This window comes from Heloderma suspectum, chromosome 2 (genome assembly GCF_057233095.1).
Source record: "Heloderma suspectum isolate Gila_16-S chromosome 2, 16-S_ref, whole genome shotgun sequence".
Classification (NCBI taxonomy): domain Eukaryota; kingdom Metazoa; phylum Chordata; class Lepidosauria; order Squamata; family Helodermatidae; genus Heloderma; species Heloderma suspectum.
In genome coordinates this window covers 241,383,108-241,402,549 of record NC_139459.1, presented here as the reverse complement: position 1 = coordinate 241,402,549, position 19,442 = coordinate 241,383,108, and the positions used below count along the sequence as shown (strand labels likewise).

Below are 19,442 nucleotides of genomic sequence, written 5' to 3'. Positions count from 1 at the left end.
CGAAGAAGTTTTGGGGAGAAATTCTCCGCCCCCCCCGCCCCCCGCCCGAGACGGGACTTACCTTTCCCGAATGTCCCTCCCGGCGGCAGGTCCCGGCGGCGGTTCGTCGGGTCTTCGTCAGGGGCGGGGGCGGCAGCCGGTCTTTCGACCGGCTGCCGCCGCCATTCCAATAAAAGTAAAAAAAAAAAAAAGCCCCCACGATAGGCTACGTGACAATTAACGTAGCCTATCATGGCTAGATCTGCAAAGTCAGCCGTGATAGGCTACGTAAATCGTCACGTAGCCTATCACGGGTGACTTTAAAAAAAAAAAAAAGCGCATACAGCTAATGGCGGCCCCCATAGGGAGCCGCCATTCACGTTCCTTATTTGGTCGCTGTAGTCTACGTAAAGATTACATAGACTACGGAGAAAATAAGGTCAACGCTATTTGCGTTGCCCTTATTTTCGCCATAGTCTACGTAAAGATTTACGTAGACTACAGCGACCAAATAAGGAACGTGAATGGCGGCTCCCTATGGGGGCCGCCATTAGCCGTACGCGCTTTTTTTTTTTTGCAGATCTAGCCATGATCTAGCAGCAGAGTTTCTGATAGGAATGGGGGAGAATTTCTCCCCGAAACTTCGGGGGGCCGAGTGCCAACGTATTCGGCCCCCTGAATTAGTTTCGGGGAGAAATTCTCCACCCCCCCCGGGATGGGACTTACCTTTCCTGAATGTTGCTCCCGGTGGCGGGTCGCAGCGGCGGTTCGGCAGGGCTTCGACAGGGGCAGGGGCGGCAGCCGCCATTCCAAGAAAAGTAAAAAAAAAAAAACGCCCCCGTGATAGGCTACGTGACGATTAATGTAGCCTATCATGGCTGACTTTGCAGATCTAGCCGTGATAGGCTACGTAAATCGTCACGTAGCCTATCACGGAGGCGTTTTTTTTTTTACTTTTTATTTCGCGGCCGGGCGAGGCGAGGCGCCTCCTCCCCGGCCTGAACTTCAGGGGGAGCAGCGAAGCACCTCCCCCCCACCGCGAAGCAAGCTGCGAGACAAGGTAAGTGACTTTCGTGCACCCCTAGTTTCTGATCCTCCAATGAGAGCTGCCATCTTTAAGAGCAGGAACACAGCACAGCACTCGAGTGTGAACCGAGCTCGCACATTCGATGAAGCACCACAACGGGGAAAATGGCTGAGTGTGGATAATCACATTTTAATGTGAGAGCGTTTAACCTGACAGGACACCGAATTCAATGCGATGGTGGGCGCAATGTAGATCGGCCCTTAGCCACACACACCCAACCTAAAATATGGGAATAATGGGCTGTATTTGCACTGGAATAATAATAATAAGACCCAAGTTAGAAATAACTCCACTTAGGGATGGCGGAGAATTTCTCCATGAATCTTCGGGAGGCCGAGTGCCGACGCATTCAGCCCCCCGAAATTGTTGGGGAAAAACTCCGGCGGCCCCCCGCCCCCCCTGGGATGGGACTTACCTTCGGCGAATGTCCCTCTCAGCAGCGGGTCCCGGCGGCGGTTCGGCAGGGGTGGGTCTCCCGACCAGCTGCCACTGCCGCCATTACAAAAAAAAAAAGTAAAGTAAAAAAAAACAACACCATACCCGTGATAGGCTACGTGATGATTTACGTAGCCTATCATGGCTAGATTTCCAAAGTCAGCCATGATAGGCTACATAAATCGTCACGTAGCCTATCACGGGTGTGTGTGTGTGTTTTTTTACTGTACTTTTTTTTTTCGTGGCCGGGGAGACGGGGTGCTCCTCCCCGGCCTGAATTTCACCGGCGAGGGATGGGGCACCTCCCCCCCAGCCTGAATTTCGGCCGGAGGAGGCGGGGCGCCTCCCCCCCTCGCCTGAACTTCGGGGGGAGGACCGAAGCGCCTCTCCCCTACCGCAAAGCAAGCTGCGGGACAAAGTAAATCCCTTTCGTCCATCCCTAACTCCACTGTTTGCTGCTACCTTTTGTTGGGGAGTGGTCAAGCTGATGCCAATCATAGCTATATTTACTACACAGGACATTTTTAAAAGCTTTCAGTGTAAACCCAGAAGATCCATATTTAGTCAGTGGGTGGGTCTCTCTGTAATCTCTCTCTCTCTCTCTGGCTGGTTCCTTCTCCCTTCCACCAGCTCCTTTCTCTCTCCAGTGTCTTAGGAGTGGAGGAAACAACGAGCAGCTTTGCTTGTTTGATCAACCCAGTTCCCTCCTCCTTAATAAGCTGCAGACCTACTTATTTACAACATTTGTATACTGTTCCACATCTAAACAGATTCCGGAGTGGAGAACAACAACAGATAAAATGAACAAAAGATAGAAAGAAGAAACATGGTATTAAGGTTATTCTTTAAAAAACAGAGTGCCAATAAAACCAAGGCTGGTTAACCAAGGAAGGCTTCCTGGAAAATAACTGTTTTCAGGAGGTGCTGAAAACAACCCAGTAATGGTGCAGGCCTGACCTCCAGAGGCAGGGAGTTCCATAGGACAGGAGTCACCACACTGAAGCCTCTTCTCTGGGTGGACTCCAGTCCAGCCATAGGTCCATGTGGAACCACCAGGAGCATGCCCTCTGATGACTTCAGTGATCGGGTAGGTTGGCAAGAGAGAAGACACTATCTCAGGTATCCTGGTCCCAAGTTGTTTAGGGCTTTGTACACTAGTACCAAAACCTTAAATCTGGCCTGGTTGCAAAGAGGTAGCCAGTGCAGTTCCTTCAGCAAAGGAGTTGCATGCTGAAAAGGGGCAGCTCCCAATAACAGCAAGCTGCTAAATTCTGCACTGCTTCCAGCTTCCAGAGAATCCTTAATAGTAGCCCCACATAGAGTGCATTGCAATAATCCAGTCTTGAGGTTACTAGTGCCTGGACCACTGTGGCCAAGCTATCCCTGTCCAGGAATGGCCGTAGCTGGAGAACCAGCTGAAGCTGGAAAAAGGCACTCTGAGCCACCATGGCCACCTGGGCCGTCAGTGACAGTGATGTATCTAGAATAGGGATGGCAGAGAATTCTGCCATGGATCTTGGTGAGGCCGAATGCCAGTGCATTCCGCCCCCCAAAATCTGTGGCGGAACGGCCTGCCAGTCCCCGCCCCCCCGTGGATCCCCCCCGGGACGAGACTTACCTGGGGCGGCGGCGGGGGCGGCAGCGGCTGCGGCGGCTGGTCTTCCATTTGCAGAGTTGGGGGGGGGTTGGTTTTTTTTTTCAAGACGCGATAGGCTACGTAAAGATCCTCCCCCCCGGGATCCTCAATGGCCAGCTGTGCTCCACGGCAGCTCCGCGGAGCAGCCGTCCAGGCCCAGGCCAGAGCCGTCTGCAGCCGGATTTCCGGCCGCGGAGGGCTCTGGGTAAAAAAAAACAACAACCACGTACGCAAATGGTGGCGGCTACGGCCGCCGCCATTTGCGTTCCTTATTTTTGGCCGTCTTAGTCTACGTAAATATTTACGTAGACTAAGACGGCAAAAATAAGGGGAACACAAATAGCGTAGCGGGCGCTATTTGCGTCCCTTTTTGATTCGCCATTTTAGCCTACATAAAATGGCGAATCAAACAGGGACGCAAATAGTGCCCTCTATGCTATTTGCGTTCCCCTTTATTTTCGCCGTCATAGTCTACGTAAATATTTACGTAGACTAAGACGGCCAAAAATAAGGAACGCAAATGGCAGTGGCCGTAGCCGCCACCATTTGCGTACGTGGTTGTTGTTTTTTTTTTACCCAGAGCCCTCCGCGGCCGGAAATCCGGCTGCAGACGGCTCTGGCCTGGGCCTGGACGGCTGCTCCGCGGAGCTGCCGTGGAGCACAGCTGGCCATTGAGGATCCCGGGGGGGAGGAACGGAGCGCCTTCCCCCCCGTCGAGGATTCCAGGGGGAGGGACAGAACGCCTCCCCCCCACCATAAACATAATCCGCAAACAGGTAAGTCACTTTCGTACATCCCTAATCTAGAAGACTCCCAGACTATGAACCTGATTTTTCAGAGGGAGTGTAACCCCGCCAGAACAGGCAATAAGCCAATCTCCTGGACCTGGGAACCACTCACCCACAGGGCTTCCTGTGGATTCAGGATTCAGTTTCTGTTTCAGTTTATTGATTTAGTTTTAGTTTATTGGCCCTCATCCAGTTCATTACTGCATCTAGGCACTGATCCAGGACATGCACAGCCTCATCTGATTCAGATGTCATAGGGAGATAGAGCTGTGTGTCAACAGCATACTGATGGCACTTGGCTCCAAGACCCCTAATGACCACCCCCAGTGGCTTCATATAGATGTTAAATAACATTGGGGACAGGATGGTACCATGCAGAACCCCATAGCTAAGTTGCCAAGGGGCCAAGAAATAGTCATCCAATGTTACTCTTTGAAATAGATCCCACATGTAAGACCAGAACCACTGTAACACAGTGACTCCAATGCCCATCCCAAGAAGTTGATCCAGGAGGATGCAATGGTTAATTCTTTTATCTTTGCTGTTCACCACTCTGAAATCTTTTGATGTGGAGCAGTATATAAATATTGTAAATAAAAAAATAATAAAAAAAAGCCAATGAGCAGAATTAGCAGGGTTGCACTCTCCCTGTCCCTCTTTCAATAAAGATCATCTATCAGGGCAACCAAGGCTGATTTAGTCCCTTAACCAGGTCAAAACCCAGACTGGAATGGGTCTAGATAATCAGTATCTTCCAAGAGTCCCTGCAGTTGTTCCACCACGACCCTCTCCAGTACCTTGTCTAAGAAAGGGATATTTGCAACTGGGCAGTAGTTGGCTAAAACCATTGGGTCCAGAGTTGGCTTCTTCAGGAGTGGTCAAATTACTGTCTCTTTAAAGACAGCAGGAATGACCCCTTCCCATTCACCACACCCTGGACCTACCCAGTCACACCCCCTTGGCTAGCATTTATTAGCCAGGAGGGGCAAGGATCGAGAGGGCACATGGTTGGTCGCATTGCTGCAAGCACGTTGTCCACGTCATCAGGCTGCAGCAACTGAAACGGATCCCACAAAACTGAGCAGATGGAGACATCAGACACCTCAGCTGGAACTGCAATAACAACAGCATCAAGTTCACTACAGAGACGAGTGATTTTGTCCTCAAATTGTGATGCAAAAAGGTCATAGCAGATCTTTCAGGCAGGGCCCCATTTTGGGGGGAAGGTGTTAACAGCCCCTGGACCACCCGGAAAAGCTCCTCTGCACAGCTACTCAAGGACACAATGGAGGCAGCAGAATAAGCCTTCTTTGGTGCCTGAACCACCACACAACAGGAGCAACTATGTACTCTAGAGTGTGCTCGGTCATCTTCATTTTGAGTCTTGCACCATTTGCACTCTAGCCAATGTCCAACCTGTTTCACTGACCTTAGCTCCCTAGTATACCAGGGAGCAGAGCGGGCTCCACAGCACCAGAGAGGGCACTCAGGTGCAATCAAGTTGATGGCCCCCCGCATCTCACTGTTCCACAGTGCAATTAGGGCCTTGGCTGGATCACAAGCTTTCTCCACTGTAAAATCACCAAGAGCTTTCAGAAATTAAGGGTGTACGAAACCCCGCTTACCTGGCTCTTCCGGGTTCGGCTGGGGGGGAGGCGCTCCGTTCCTCCCCCCAGAATCCTGGCCAGCCAGCTCCGCTCCGCGGCCAAGCCGCAGAGCTGCCGGCCAGCTCCAGCCACTTGCAGCCAGACATCCGGCTGCTGGGCAGCCCTGCAGGGACGCAAATGGCAGCTGTCATAGCCACCGTCATTTGCATCCCTTTCTTTTGCCGTGATAGGCTACGTAAAAATTTACATAGCCTATCACAGCAGGGGAAAATCCGAGCGTACGCAAATGGCGGTAGCTGCCGCCATTTGCGTAAGCTCGGGTTTCCCCCCCCCATGCTGTGATAGCCTATGTAAATTACGTAGCCTATCACGGCAGGGGGGAAAATACCACAATGTACGCAAACGGCGGCGGCTACCGCCATTTGCGTACCCTCGGGTTTCCCCGCCCCACCGTGATAGGCTATGTAAATACTTACGTAGCCTATCACGGCCTCCGCAGGGACGCAAATGGCATCCCTGCATTAGCCGTGATAGGCTACGTAAGTATTTACGCAGCCTATCATGGCTGAAGGAGGAAGCGAATGGCAGCCACAGGACGGCCGCCACTCGTACAGCAGCGTGGACGGGAGCAGGTAGATGCTCCATCCCATGCGCCTTTCGTGGGGTGGGGGTGGCAGGCACTTTGTCCCGCGCACCTTTCTTGGGTTGGGGGGGCAGGGGCTTCGTTCCGCAATGGGTTTCAGGGGCCCGAATGCACTGGCATTCGGCCTCACCGAGATCTGTCGCAGAATTCTCTGACATTAATGTTCTGAATTTAAAATGTAAAATAAATGGGTTTTTTTATGGCTTCAGTATGTCAGATTTACAGTTTCCCATAAAACTTTACTTCTGCTCCTAACAGCACACCTGTGGGACCTGTAAAATTAAGGATTATACAGTATATATGAACAGTTAGAATTAAATGGGACGAATGACTATAATTCCTGCATTTTTAACTATTTTGTGATTTGCATAGTAACCATCCTTTCAACTATGGAATATTGTTTGATTCAGGTTTGATTCTGGAACCCTTGTATATGCATGATATAGAACTAGGGCCCTCACATTTTAATGAGAGGAAATGTTAGATAGTTGGAAAGTATTTGCACAATGTACATGTGGTAGGCCTATTAAGCAGCTAGACTCATTTTGTGTATGCATAGCAGTACCAGACACCTATAAATTTGTCAGGCGTTCAACCGTGCTTATCACCTCCTCTTTAAGATAGTTGTGGAGCAATCCTATGGCCCGTGGGAGAGCATCGCAAGGACCATAGGATATTTTGGAGTTCCCCTTCCAAAGCCATAGACACTGCTACCCGGAAAGGGAAATCCAAATGGGGATTGTTTCCCCCCTGACCCTTGCAGCACTGCAGGAAGAACCATGGCAGCTTCCTCACCCGAGTGGGGTAGGGAGGGAAAGCACAACAACTGGAAGCCTCTTAGCTCCTGTACCTGCCCCAATCCCTCAACTCCACTAGATGTGCTCAAAAGCACATCTAGTGAAAAAGGAACAGAATGGAGGATGGAGAGGTAAAGATAGCCTCTGTTGCTCCTTCTGCTCTGCCAGCAGAGCACTGGATTTTCAAAGCACTCCAACTTTGGAGCACTCCTTCAGAAAGCATAGGGTTGCTGTGGCTGGGCCTTTACATATCTAGTGCTGTAATGCTTCCAAGACTTCCAAGCCCTGCACAACAGCAAAGCTGCAAAGAGGCAGTAGTACCAGAGGAAGTAAGCAATGTCTGGACTGCAACCTGATCGTGGTTTGGCTGAGCCAGAAGTCTAACCAAGTAGGTAATCTGAGGACACAGCAGTCAGCTGATACTTCTTTAAGGTATGATCAGGACAAGTCAGGATAAGAAATACAAGATCTTTGGCTAGCCTGGAGAAAGGGGCTATTCTACAATCCAGATGGTCCACCAACAACGGTTTAGATGCCACCAGTGAGTTAAGCAGCCTGCCTAGGGAAAAAAAAGAAGTCTGCCCCACCTGAGTGCTAAGGTGACTCTGGGACTTGATTCCACCAAAATATCTGTGGTGCTGGTTTCTCCTAAAACTCTGGCTGCCCAGTAGGAAGAGCTCAGGCTGCTAGTTGTGCACTTTTTCTGTGGCATGCTATCTCTGTATGAGTCATCATCACAGTCATTTCAATATGGCTTCCAGTGGTGGTTAATGCCCCACTGGGGTTGGTGAGGCAGAGCAGCTAATAGTAGGTAGAATCAGGGGTCACAGTAGGTGGGGCTGAAGTCCCAGCAGGTGGAGTCCCCTAGATTTAGTTTTCTCTCCCATCCTTCTAGCAATAGGCTGAGATAGCCCACACATACATACACACCATGACTGCTCCACACCTCCAGGAAACCAGGACAGATTTCAAGCATTTTTCTGCTACAGCAGCAACCCATTGCACAGGAAGGCCCAGCCGAGGGACTTTAAGAGGGTTAAAAACAAAGGGTTGGGGAGGAATGTCTCTGAACCATACAACACAAAAACAGTCCTTTCAATCCACATTTTTCTGTTCCAGCTTCCAGCAGCAACCCATTGCACAGGAAAAGGCAAACTGAGGAAAGTAATGTCAAGAGCATGAGTGCAAAGCAGATGGGGGAGGGGGGAGGTTCCATACAGCAACACAATAAAATACTCCTTTGAAGCCACATTTTCTGGTCCACCCATTGCCACACTTTTCTGACACAAATATCTGGGTCCTGAATGGCTCTGGGGAAACCAACCCAGACCATATTTGGAAATTCAGTAGAGCAGCCCTCTTGAATGCTATGTCTACATGCTTCCTTCTTGGAGAAATCTATAAGCAATCGAGAATTCCTTAGGTGGCAATAGAAGAAACAAGGAAGGAAGGAAGGGAGGAAGGGAGGAAGGGAGGAAGGGAGTAGGCATGCATGCTCAGATACACCAGCCAACTGAGCCCTATGCCAGCCCAGAGGTGAAGAGCATTGCACAGTAAGGGAATGCCCTGCTCTCTCTGGGGGAAGGGAGAGAATGGTGGCAGGGTACTGCTCCCCTTTAAAAGAAATCAACCCTGGTGGGTTATCATCTGGTTTTGGGACGGAAAAAGCACTGTGCCAGGAGAAATACAGGCAGAATGTGACTTAATTGTTTCTCCTGGATTTCTAAAGGCACAATCCTATGCATGTTTAGACATAAAAAAAGTTTTACTTTATATAATAGTGTGTGTGTGTGTGTGTGTGTGTGTGTAAATATAATTACAAGCCAAAAATGTGTATTTGTTAGTGGCTGCTTTTACTTTATATACAACACCAGGGAGAGAGATTTAATTGACATTGGTTCTCTTTGCCCTTTATAACTTGTGTGTGTTTAGTGAAATCATTGGTTTCCCTTTGTCTTTATCATTGACTACCTTGGGAGAATAGTTTCTAACAATTACAAAGCTTACAGATGGGGACAACAAACTGCTTCCCCCATGGTAGCAAAAGCATCCTTCTTTTTGATGTAAAACATCTATAACAAGAAGTTTCTCAAAACTAATTTTCCACTGTTTTTTTTCCCCCCAAGGCTCCAGTAATTCTTAACAAAGGTTGTATTGGTGATGCTCAAAGGAATGAAAAATGTAAATGTTGAAACACTTTTTTAAAAACTGCATCTTTTGGGAAACCTCTATGGATTCTACTTCCTTTGACACTCATGGGGAGTTAGACCTAATTGCATTTAGGGTTATCTCTAGCAGCTACACTCAGAATCATACATTCTCACGAGGACTATTGTTTTAACTAATCTACTTATTAAGCTTTTATTCAGAATTAAAGCAATCTTTTAAAAAAAATCTCAGTGGGACAGTAATGGATTTGGCAATTATCAGGAAGGATAGAGTACACTATGACCTACAATCTCTAATCTTTCATTTAGGAGGTGAATATTTTGTAAGCAAAGCCTTAAATATATAAGCATTTTAGTCTTTACCCGGCATGTGTTCATCCTTATTCTGCGTAATATGACTCATCAATGAACCACCACCAGTTGATGCTTATTGAATACGTTCTTGCTCTGCATAGATTCCCAAACCTCTAGCCTCAAACTTTCAAGTGTTACTTTGCCAAACTATATATGTTTTCCCCTTCCAATCTCTTCATAAAGTAATTTCCCCTACAAATGTACTTGGCAGTGAAATCAATCAGCTTATATAAAAAGAGTTATATCTACTGGACAAAGAAATCATTGGATTGTATGTTATATTTTCATTCCTGTGAAAAAGGAAAGGGAGTGAGAGTGTGTGTTTTCCAAGGATCACAGCCAGCACAGCTCAGAGATAGTATCATATCCTGCAGGCAAAGCAATGGAACACAATGCTTAAGAAGGGTTGTATCTTGCTTGCCCCTGGTTTAGGGGTGGGCAGGAAAAGGAGAGTATACAATTATATCTTAAAATACTTAAAAGCATGTCATTAAAAAAGGAAGAACTTTTTTTTTTACAGTACCTAATAAAGAAGAACCATGCTTTAAATTGGTAAATTAAGGGTAGATTCAGACTCAGTAAACAATATGAAGAACCAGCTGGAAAGGCAGTTTGGAATGGAAGAAAGGCGGCATAACAGCCCAGGAGAGTCAAACTCAAAACAGTTGGGAGAACTAAATTCTTAACCTAACAGAAATTTTAGGACCATACCTGCGTATTTTAACTGCAAAATGTCAGTATCATCTAAGGGCACTGTTATGAGTGCCTCAGCCTTGTAGGCCCCTTCCAACCCTACTATTCTATTATTCTATGAACAGTGTTCAATAACTGTCATGGAAAGGAAACTGGTAGGGTGCTACAGGAGACATTAGATACCACAAAAGGACCTGGTAAGACCCTTGTCTGGGCTTTCTGTACAACATCAGTCCTTCTTTAGGTACAGAATAGTTTTCCCAATTTGGACCAGCAGCTTTGAGTGCATTCAAGTCACCTGAAGTGCTAAATTACCTTGCACAAGCATCCAAGTTTTACAAGTTATTCTTTTGCATAAAGGGCTCCAGGACTATGTCAAGCCAGACATACAGGTGATCAAGGCACACTTGAACACCAGTGGACCTGAGTTTTGTAGAATATCCAACTAGCAACTTTAGATTTGTGCTGAATTGAACAAAAATGGATATTTATGGTATACTGGACACTTCTTAGGCTATATCAGAAAAACCTTGCTAATAACCCACTCTGTTACCAGAACATGAAGGAGAGAGCTCCCTGGTGCATATGATATGGGGTTGCCTTTCTATTCCATCCTTTTAGTCCAAAGTTTGTGTTTGCCTTAATCTTGTTTGAGAAACATTGTTTAGGTTTAATGATGTACATGTGTTATTGAACTATATTCTTGCACTGTTTGTGAGGTTTCTCAGATGACCAGTGGAAATGACTCCTTCAGTTCCTCCTTGTGGCTAAAAGACTTATAATACAACACTAGAAAGGCCAATGTCCACCCACTATACACCAATGGACAGAAATCTGACTGCACTCTTACTGAAGGCTGCAACACTGGACACATTTGAGATGATCTGGTCAGTGTAAATAGAGACCTTTGTCTAAGACTTGGCTTGAGAGATGTGCATTTTGCCAATCTGACCTGCCTGTAGATGTGCCTGTATGAGTGCTAGGGATAAGTCCCTTACCTGTCCTCGAAGCTTGCTTCGCGGTGGGGGGGAGGTGCTTTGGTTCTCCCCCCGAAGTTCAGGTGAGGGGGGGGAGGCGCCCCACCTCGCCCGGCCGAAATTCAGGCTGGGGGGGAGGCACCCCATCCCTCGCCGGCGAAATTCAGGCCGGGTAGAAGCGCCCCGTCTCCCCGGCCGCGAAACAAAAAGTAAAAACAAAAACACACACACCCGTGATAGGCTACGTAACGATTTATGTAGCCTATCACAGCTAGATTTCCAAAGTCAGCCGTGATAGGCTATGTAAATCGTCACGTAGCCTATCACGGGTGACTTTGAAAAAAAAAAGCGCATATGCAAATGGCGGCTCCCATGGGGACCGCCATTTGCATTCCTTATTTTGGCACATCTAGTCTACGTAAAGATTTACGTAGACTACGGCGAAAATAAGGGCAACGCAAATAGTGTTCCCTTATTTTCGCCGTAGTTTACGTAAATCTTTCCGTAGACTAGATGTGCCAAAATAAGGAACGCAAATGGCAGCGCCCATGGGCCGCTGCCATTTGCGTACGCGTTTTTTTTTCCCCCAAAGCCACCGGTGATAGGCTACGTGACGATTTACGTAGCCTATCACGGCTGACTTTGGAAATCTAGCCGTAATAGGCTACGTAAATCGTTACGTAGCCTATCACGGGTGTGTGTTGTTGTTTTTTACCGCACTTTTTTTTTTTTGCAATGGCGGCAGCGGCAGCCGGTCGGGAGACCGGCCGCCGCCCCCGCCCCCGCCGAACAGCCGCCGGGAGGGACATTTGGCCACGGTAAGGCCCATCCCGGGGGGGGGCCAGCGGAGAATTTCCCCAACACTTTCGGGGGGCCGAATGCCTCGGCACTCGGCCTCCCGAAGATTCGGAGAGAAATTCTCCACCATCCCTAGCTAGGGATGGCAGAGAATTCCACCACGGAATCTGTGGCGGAACAGCCTCCTGCCCCCCCGCCCCCCAGCGGAATCCCCCGGGATGGAACTTACCTGAGGCGGATGCGGCGGATTTGGCAGCGGCGCAGCGGTTCTGCCGGCGGTGGCGGCTCCGGCAGCTGGTCACCTGGCCGGCCGTGGCCGGGCTGCTGTGGCCGCCATTGCTGTCCTTGCCGCTGTAATAGGCTACGTAAGAATTTACATAGCCTATCATGGCTAAACCCCCCCCCCAAAATACCAGTTTACGCAAATGGTGGCGGCTACAGCGGCCGCCATTTGCACTCCCTATTTTTTGCCGTTCTAGCCTACATAAATATTTACATAGGCAATTACGTAGGCAATTTTTTTTCACTGTAATTGCCAACATAAATATTTACCTAGGCTAGAACGGCGAAAAATAGGGAACACAAATGGTGGCCGCTGTAGCCGCCGCTATTTGCATACGCCTTTTTTGGGGGGGACATGCCATGATAAGCTACGTAAATACTTACGTAGCCTATCATGGCAGCCTGGAAGGATGCAAATGGCAGCTGCTATGGCGGCCACCATTTGCGTCCGCAGCAGCCCGTCTGCAGCCGGAAGTCCAGCTGTGGATGGCCCTGGCTGGCTGCTCTGCGGAGCCGCCGTGGAGCAGAGCTGGCTGGGCAGGATTCTGGGGGGGAGGACCGGATCACCTCCCTCCTCGAGGATTCCGGGGGGAGGGACTGAGCGCCTCCCCCCCCCAGCAGATGCCCCGACCGGAACCAGGTAAGGGATTCGTACATCCCCAATAAGTGCTTCACTTGATGGTATGACTACCTTTTATGTATAACCTTCTTTTTATTATTTCTTTTAATACCCAACACCCTTTTCTCCCTTTTCCCTTCCCTTTTATATGGTTATTGGCCCATTTATGTTAGTAAGTATTGTGAAAGTTGTTATAAAGCTTGAAAACCTATTCAAAAGGAGCCAATCTTAATCCCATGAAGAATCAGGAAGCAGAAGCCTTGCTAAAGTGGCAGGTTAAAAGCCTCATGTAGAAAAGCCCTGGATTCTTTGTGGGATTAAGATCAGCTCCTTTACATGTGTTTTTTCCCCCAGGTTTTTCTTTCTCTGCTTTTCTATATGTTCCATTACACAACCACTAGGTGGCACTATGGTGTAGCAGAATTGTGCAAATACATCAGTTTTTCATGTCGGCTTTCAGGGAAATATCAGACTTTTCTCATTAGAAAAAAAATGCTGTAATGGTTGCAAAAAACACGAGAGGCCTGGGAGGATGACGATGTCATGTAGAGCAGCTGTGAACTACCATGAGTGAGGAGGAATCGCAAGCATACAATAAATGCCGTGTGTAGAAAAGCTGTGAGTGACCTATCTCCAGCCGCTATCTCCAGCCTAACCTTCCTACATAAAGGGGAGGAGCTAACCATTTATACCCTTTTGATCTCTTTGGAGGAAGGGTGGGATAAAAATATTAATAATAATTGATGTTAATTTCAAGCTTACTACATCATTTACACATTTACCAGCAAGGTTGAGAGTAATATCAATTACTGCTACAGCATAATATCTGTAAAATTATCACTGATTTATATTTTCCTTTCCCCACTTCTTTTCTCTTTATAGACCTGTACTACTCTCTTCCCTGTCTACTTTGTCTTTGTCATTTCATGGATGAAAGCCAATTACAGTGCCTTAAATTAAATATCGGGATTGAAATTCTTTTCTCACCTACTTTGAAATTGACAATAATTCTAGTATTCTAGTTTTAACTCAAACCTGATCCTAACAATAATAGATCATTATTCATTAGTAAAAACATTCTTGTATATTTTTACATCATTTCAATACACCGAAAATTACAGATTGAATCATAGTGGGGTTTTGGATCTGGGTGCAAATTCCTATGAGCTATAAAAGTATTTGAATATCATTACCATTATCAAATTTTTTTAGTCAACCAATTATAATACAACCCCCGCCCCCAGGAAGAGCCATGTGTATTTGAATACAGAAGTTCTGATTAATGCACAGTTCTGTGCAACCCCTTTTTGATTTACTGTGTTTTATTAACTATGTGTCTCTTGTTGTTGTTGGTTTTGAGCTGTTGTTCTCTCTCTCTCTCTCTCTCACGCGCACGCGCACACACACACATTCACTTTCCCCATCAAATGCATTAATGAAAAATGATATGCATACTAATTCCACTCTAAATGAAAACTATCTCCACATGTAACTGGAGACTATGAAGAAACAAAACACAACCTTTGAAGCTCGGGCAGAAACAAAACCCAAAGACAATAGAATATGAGCTATTTTGTTCTTCCTTCATAAAGCCTGCTGCTTCTTCATCTAATCTGATTATACAGTAAAAGAAAGAATTTGCAATTTTTCTATTTCACCTATCATCTTTAAGTGATAGAATTACCTATTCTGTTGTGTTTTACTCCATTATGTTCTTTTTTACATTTTCTCTCTGATGAGTTGTTTGATCTTTTCTTGTCCTTGAAGCCAGAGAAGTAGTTATTGACTTTTCTCCTTGCCTGAACTACATTCACCAAGCCAATTCAACTAAAAACAGCTTAACACTTCATATTGATATGATGCATTGTTTAAATGACTTACAAATTCCATCATTCTGAAGTAGGGAATCCAGAATTATTTGTTTCTTATGTGCCATCCACAGGACGCTTTTTTAAAAATACATTTTTTCCTGTTTTAAGACTCAGTGTGGGATAGTCAATGTAATTATGATTCACACTACTGTAATGTGCAGTTCCAGTATTCACTTATATTCATTTGTTAGCTCATTATAACTCATTTGATATCTGCTCAGAAACAACGTACTTCATTCCTTTTCCATTCAGATATGGAAATACTAGAACATTAGAAAGGAAGAAACTGGATCTAAGTCTCACAATTGGAGCATGGACATGATTTTAACCACATGGACATTCATTGTTCCTAAATTGTTAGTGCTTATTATCCACATTAATCTTTTATGCCAAGAGTCAGATTCTCAAAGTGCATTGCTGGCAAGGCCTACACAGAACATAACAATTTGTCACATGCAAGGATAAAATGTAACAGTATGAAAAAAGGAGTGGAAAAAACAAGGAGGATTTTAAAAATCCCTACTGAATCTCTAGTTCCTAAGCATGAGTAAATATATACTTACATATTTGTAGAGATGTCCATTGCATGGAAATCCAGCCCTTTTGGGGCTCACCAGGCTTCTGTGGTGTGCCTGACTCAGCTTCCTTTTGCAAGCTGAGCCACATGATTTCCCTAAGTTCTGGGGCCTTCTAATGCAGAAAACTGCATAATTTGTGCAATTTGAGGCTGCAAATCGCACAGATTTTGGGTGTAATTTGCACATATTATGCAAATTTGCTCAATTTACAGCAGAAATTTGCACAAATTATGCAAATATGTGCAATTTGCAGCTGAAATTTGCACAAACGTTTTTACGCAAAAAAGAGGAAATTCTGCCACCTGGCCCAACTTGTTGCATGCTGAGTAGGGCTACCTGGTGGAAGATGGAACAGAGTCCCAGGGGGGGGGGGACTGAGCTGATAAAAGATAATCGAGCTCCATCCCCCAACCAGATTCCTCTGAGATCCCTACATATTTGTGTGTTTATATCTTAAAAGGTATATCAGCATGCACACTATTGTTTAATGGAATACAGGGAGTGACACCTAATTAAATAGATGAGCTCAAATTGTATTTGGGGGTAACAATGGACATAGGCGCATGCACTGCAATGGAGAGAACAGCTCTGATAGCGCCCAATAATAGTCTTCAGACACATGTAGGAAGAAAGCCAGACTATGAAGCACATGGTCTTCAATGTCTATATACTAATGCCCAGAGTATGAGAAACAAACAGAACGAACTTGAACTCTTAATACAAGAGGGAAATTATGACCTGATAGGTATAACTGAGACTTGGTGGGATGACTCTCATGACTGGAATACAGCAATTGAAGGATATAACTTGTTCAAAGAGAACAGGAGGAACAGAAAGGGAGGTGGGGTTGCACTGTATGTGAAAAATACATATCTCTGCACAGAAATACAGGAGGAGGAGCTTGGTAGCCCCATCGAGAGCATCTGGGTTGAAATAAATGGAGCAAAGAATAAAAGGAACCTGGTAGTCGGAGTCTACTACCGGCCACCCAATCAAGGAGAAGACAAGGATGAAACTTTTGAAAAGCAAATAGCCAATTTTAAGGAAGCATGATGTAGTAGTAATGGGGGACTTCAATTTCCCTGATATTTGTTGGGAGACAAATTCTGCAAAACATGGCCCCTCCAGGAAATTCCTGACTTGTGTGGCGGATAACTTCCTCCTACAGAAAGTAGAGGAAGGAACTAGAGGATCGGCTATCCTTGACTTGATCATAACCAACAGAGATGACTTAGTGGATAAAGTAGCAGTTACAGGAACTCTGGGGGAAAGCGACCATGTTGTACTTGAGTTCTTGGTTATAAGGGAAGCAAAAGCCGAGTGTAGTCAAACGCGTACCCTGGATTTTAGGAAAGCTGATTTTCATAAACTCAGAACAATGATCAGTAAGGTCCCATGGCAAGCGATGCTAGTGAGAAAAGGAGCCCAAGATGGGTGGGAGCTTTTAAAAAAGGAAATTCTCAAGGCACAATCACAAGCAATTCCAAGAAGAAGAAAAGGTGGAAGACAATAGAAGAAGCCAATGTGGCTTCACAAAAAGCTTAGGGATGACCTGAAAACAAAAAAGGACACATATAGGAAGTGGAAAGAAGGCCAAGTAACAAAGGAAGAGTACAGGCAGATAGCACAGAATTGCAGGGATGGCGTCAGGAAGGCTAAAGCTGAGAATGAGCTGAGGTTAGCAAGGGATGTTAAAAACAACAAAAAGGCTTTCTTCAGCTACGTGCATAGTAAAAGGCAGAGGAAAGAAATGGTGGTTCAGCTATTAAATAAGGATGGCAAAATGATAACAGATGACAAAGAAAAGGCAGAGGTGCTCAATTCCTACTTTGGCTCAGTCTTCTCCCAAAAGAGGGTCTATGACCCCCCTGGCAAAGGCGAAGTACGGGCTGAAGGGGCAGGATTGCAGCTTGAGATTGACAGGCATATGGTCAAGGAATACCTCATTACTTTGAATGAGTTCAAATCTCCAGGGCCAGATGAACTGCATCCTAGAGTCATAAAGGAACTGGCAGAAGAACTCTCAGAACCGCTGTCTATTATCTTTGAGAAATCATGGAGGACGGGGGAAGTGCCAGATGACTGGAGGAGGGCTAACGTTGTCCCTATCTTCAAAGAGGGTAAAAAAGGAGGAACCTGGGAACTACAGACCAGTCAGTCTGACATCAATCCCTGGGAAAATTCTGGAGCAGATAATAAAGCAATCCATCTGGAAACACCTTGACAACAATGCCGTGATTACTCGAAGCCAACATGGATTTGTCAAAAACAAGTCCTGCCAGATAAATCTGATATCATTTTTTGATCAAGTAACCTCCCTTGTAGACCGTGGGAATGCTGTAGACATCATATACCTCGACTTCAGCAAAGCTTTCGACAAAGTGCCCCATGATATCCTGATGAGCAAACTAGCTCAAAGTGGGCTAGATGAAACAACGATCCGGTGGATCCACAGTTGGCTACAGAATCGGACTCAAAGAGTGCTTATCAATGGGACCTTCTCAAGCTGGGGAGAGGTAACGAGTGGGGTACCGCAGGGCTCAGTCCTGGGCCCAGTGCTCTTCAAAATTTTTATGAATGACTTGGAGGAGGAGGTGCAGGGAATGCTGATCAAATTTGCAGATGACACCAAATTGGGAGGGATAGCTAATACTTTGGAAGACAGAAACAAAATTCAAAGTGATCTGGATAGACTGGAGCGCTGGGCAGAAAACAATAGGGATGGTGGAGAATTTCTCCCCGAAACTTCGGGGGGCCGAGCGCCAACGTGTTCGGCCCCCCGAACAAGTTTCGGGAAGAAATTCTCCGCCCCCCCGCACCCCGCACCCCCCCCGGGACGGGACTTACCTTTCCCGAATGTTCCTCCCGGCGGCGGGTCCAGCCGGCGGTTCGGTGGGTCTTCGTGTGGGGCGGGAGCGGCAGCCAGTCTTTCAACCAGCTGCTGCCACCGCCATTGCAATAAAAGAAAAACAAAAACAAAAACGCTCCCATGATAGGCTACGTGACAATTAACGTAGCCTATCACGGCTGACTCTGCAGATCTAGCCGTGATAGGCTACATTAATCGTCACATAGCCTATCACAGGGGCGTTTTTTTTTTAAAAAAAAAACTTTTGAGTTCGCGGCCGGGCGAGGCGGGAAGCCTCCCCCCCCGGCCTGAACTTCACGGGGGGAGCAGCGAAGCGCCTCCCCCCCACCGCGAACAAGCTTCGAGGACAGGAAAGTGACTTTCGTCCACCCCTAGAAAACAACAGATTGGCATTTAATAGGGACAAATGCCAAGTTCTGCACCTAGGAAAAAGAAACCAAATGCACAGTTACAAGATGGGGGATACCTGGCTCAACAACACTACAAGCGAGAAGGATCTTGGAATTGTTGTCGATCACAAGCTGAAGATGAGCCAACAATGTGATGTGGCTGCAAAAAAAGGCAAATGCTATTTTGGGCTGCATTCATAGAAGCATCGCTTCCAAATCCCGGGAAGTACTAGTTCCCCTCTACTCAGCACTGGTTAGGCCTCATCTGGAGTACTGTGTCCAGTTCTGGGCACCACACTTTAAGAAGGATGCAGACAAACTGGAGAGGGTTCAGAGGAGGGCAACAAAGATGATCAGGGGACTGGAAACAAAGCCCTGTGAAGAGAGACTGAAAGAACTGGGCATGTTTAGCCTTGAGAAAAGAAGACTGAGGGGAGATATGATAGCACTCTTCAAGTACTTGAAAGGTTGTCACAGAGAAGAAGGCCAGGATCTCTTCTTGATCATCCCAGAGTGCAGGACACGGAATAATGGGCTCAAGTGACAGGAAGCCAGATTCCGGCTGAACATCAGGAAAAACTTCCTGAGTGTCAGAGCAATACGACAATGGAACCAATTACCTGGGGAGGTGGTGGGCTCTCCCACACTGGAGGCCTTCAAGACGAGGCTGGACAGCCATTTGTCAGGGACGCTCTGACTTGGATTTCTGCATTGAGCAGGGGGTTGGACTCGATGGCCTTGTAGGCCCCTTCCAACCTTACTATTCTATGATTCTAAAGATCTGGCTTGGTATCAACCTCCTTGTTCTGTTGCTCTGAAAACTGTTTTTGTACTGGATGAATTCTATTTTAATGTATTGCTTGCTTTGGCTC

At 46.6% G+C, this 19,442-nt stretch overlaps 1 protein-coding gene across 1 annotated transcript in view; it reads right to left on the bottom strand.

The window, feature by feature from the left end:
* Positions 1 to 19,442, bottom strand: part of TENM2 (teneurin transmembrane protein 2) — a 1,208,485-nt gene that overhangs the window by 706,043 nt on the left and 483,000 nt on the right. The gene's annotated exons all lie outside the window — the stretch shown is intronic.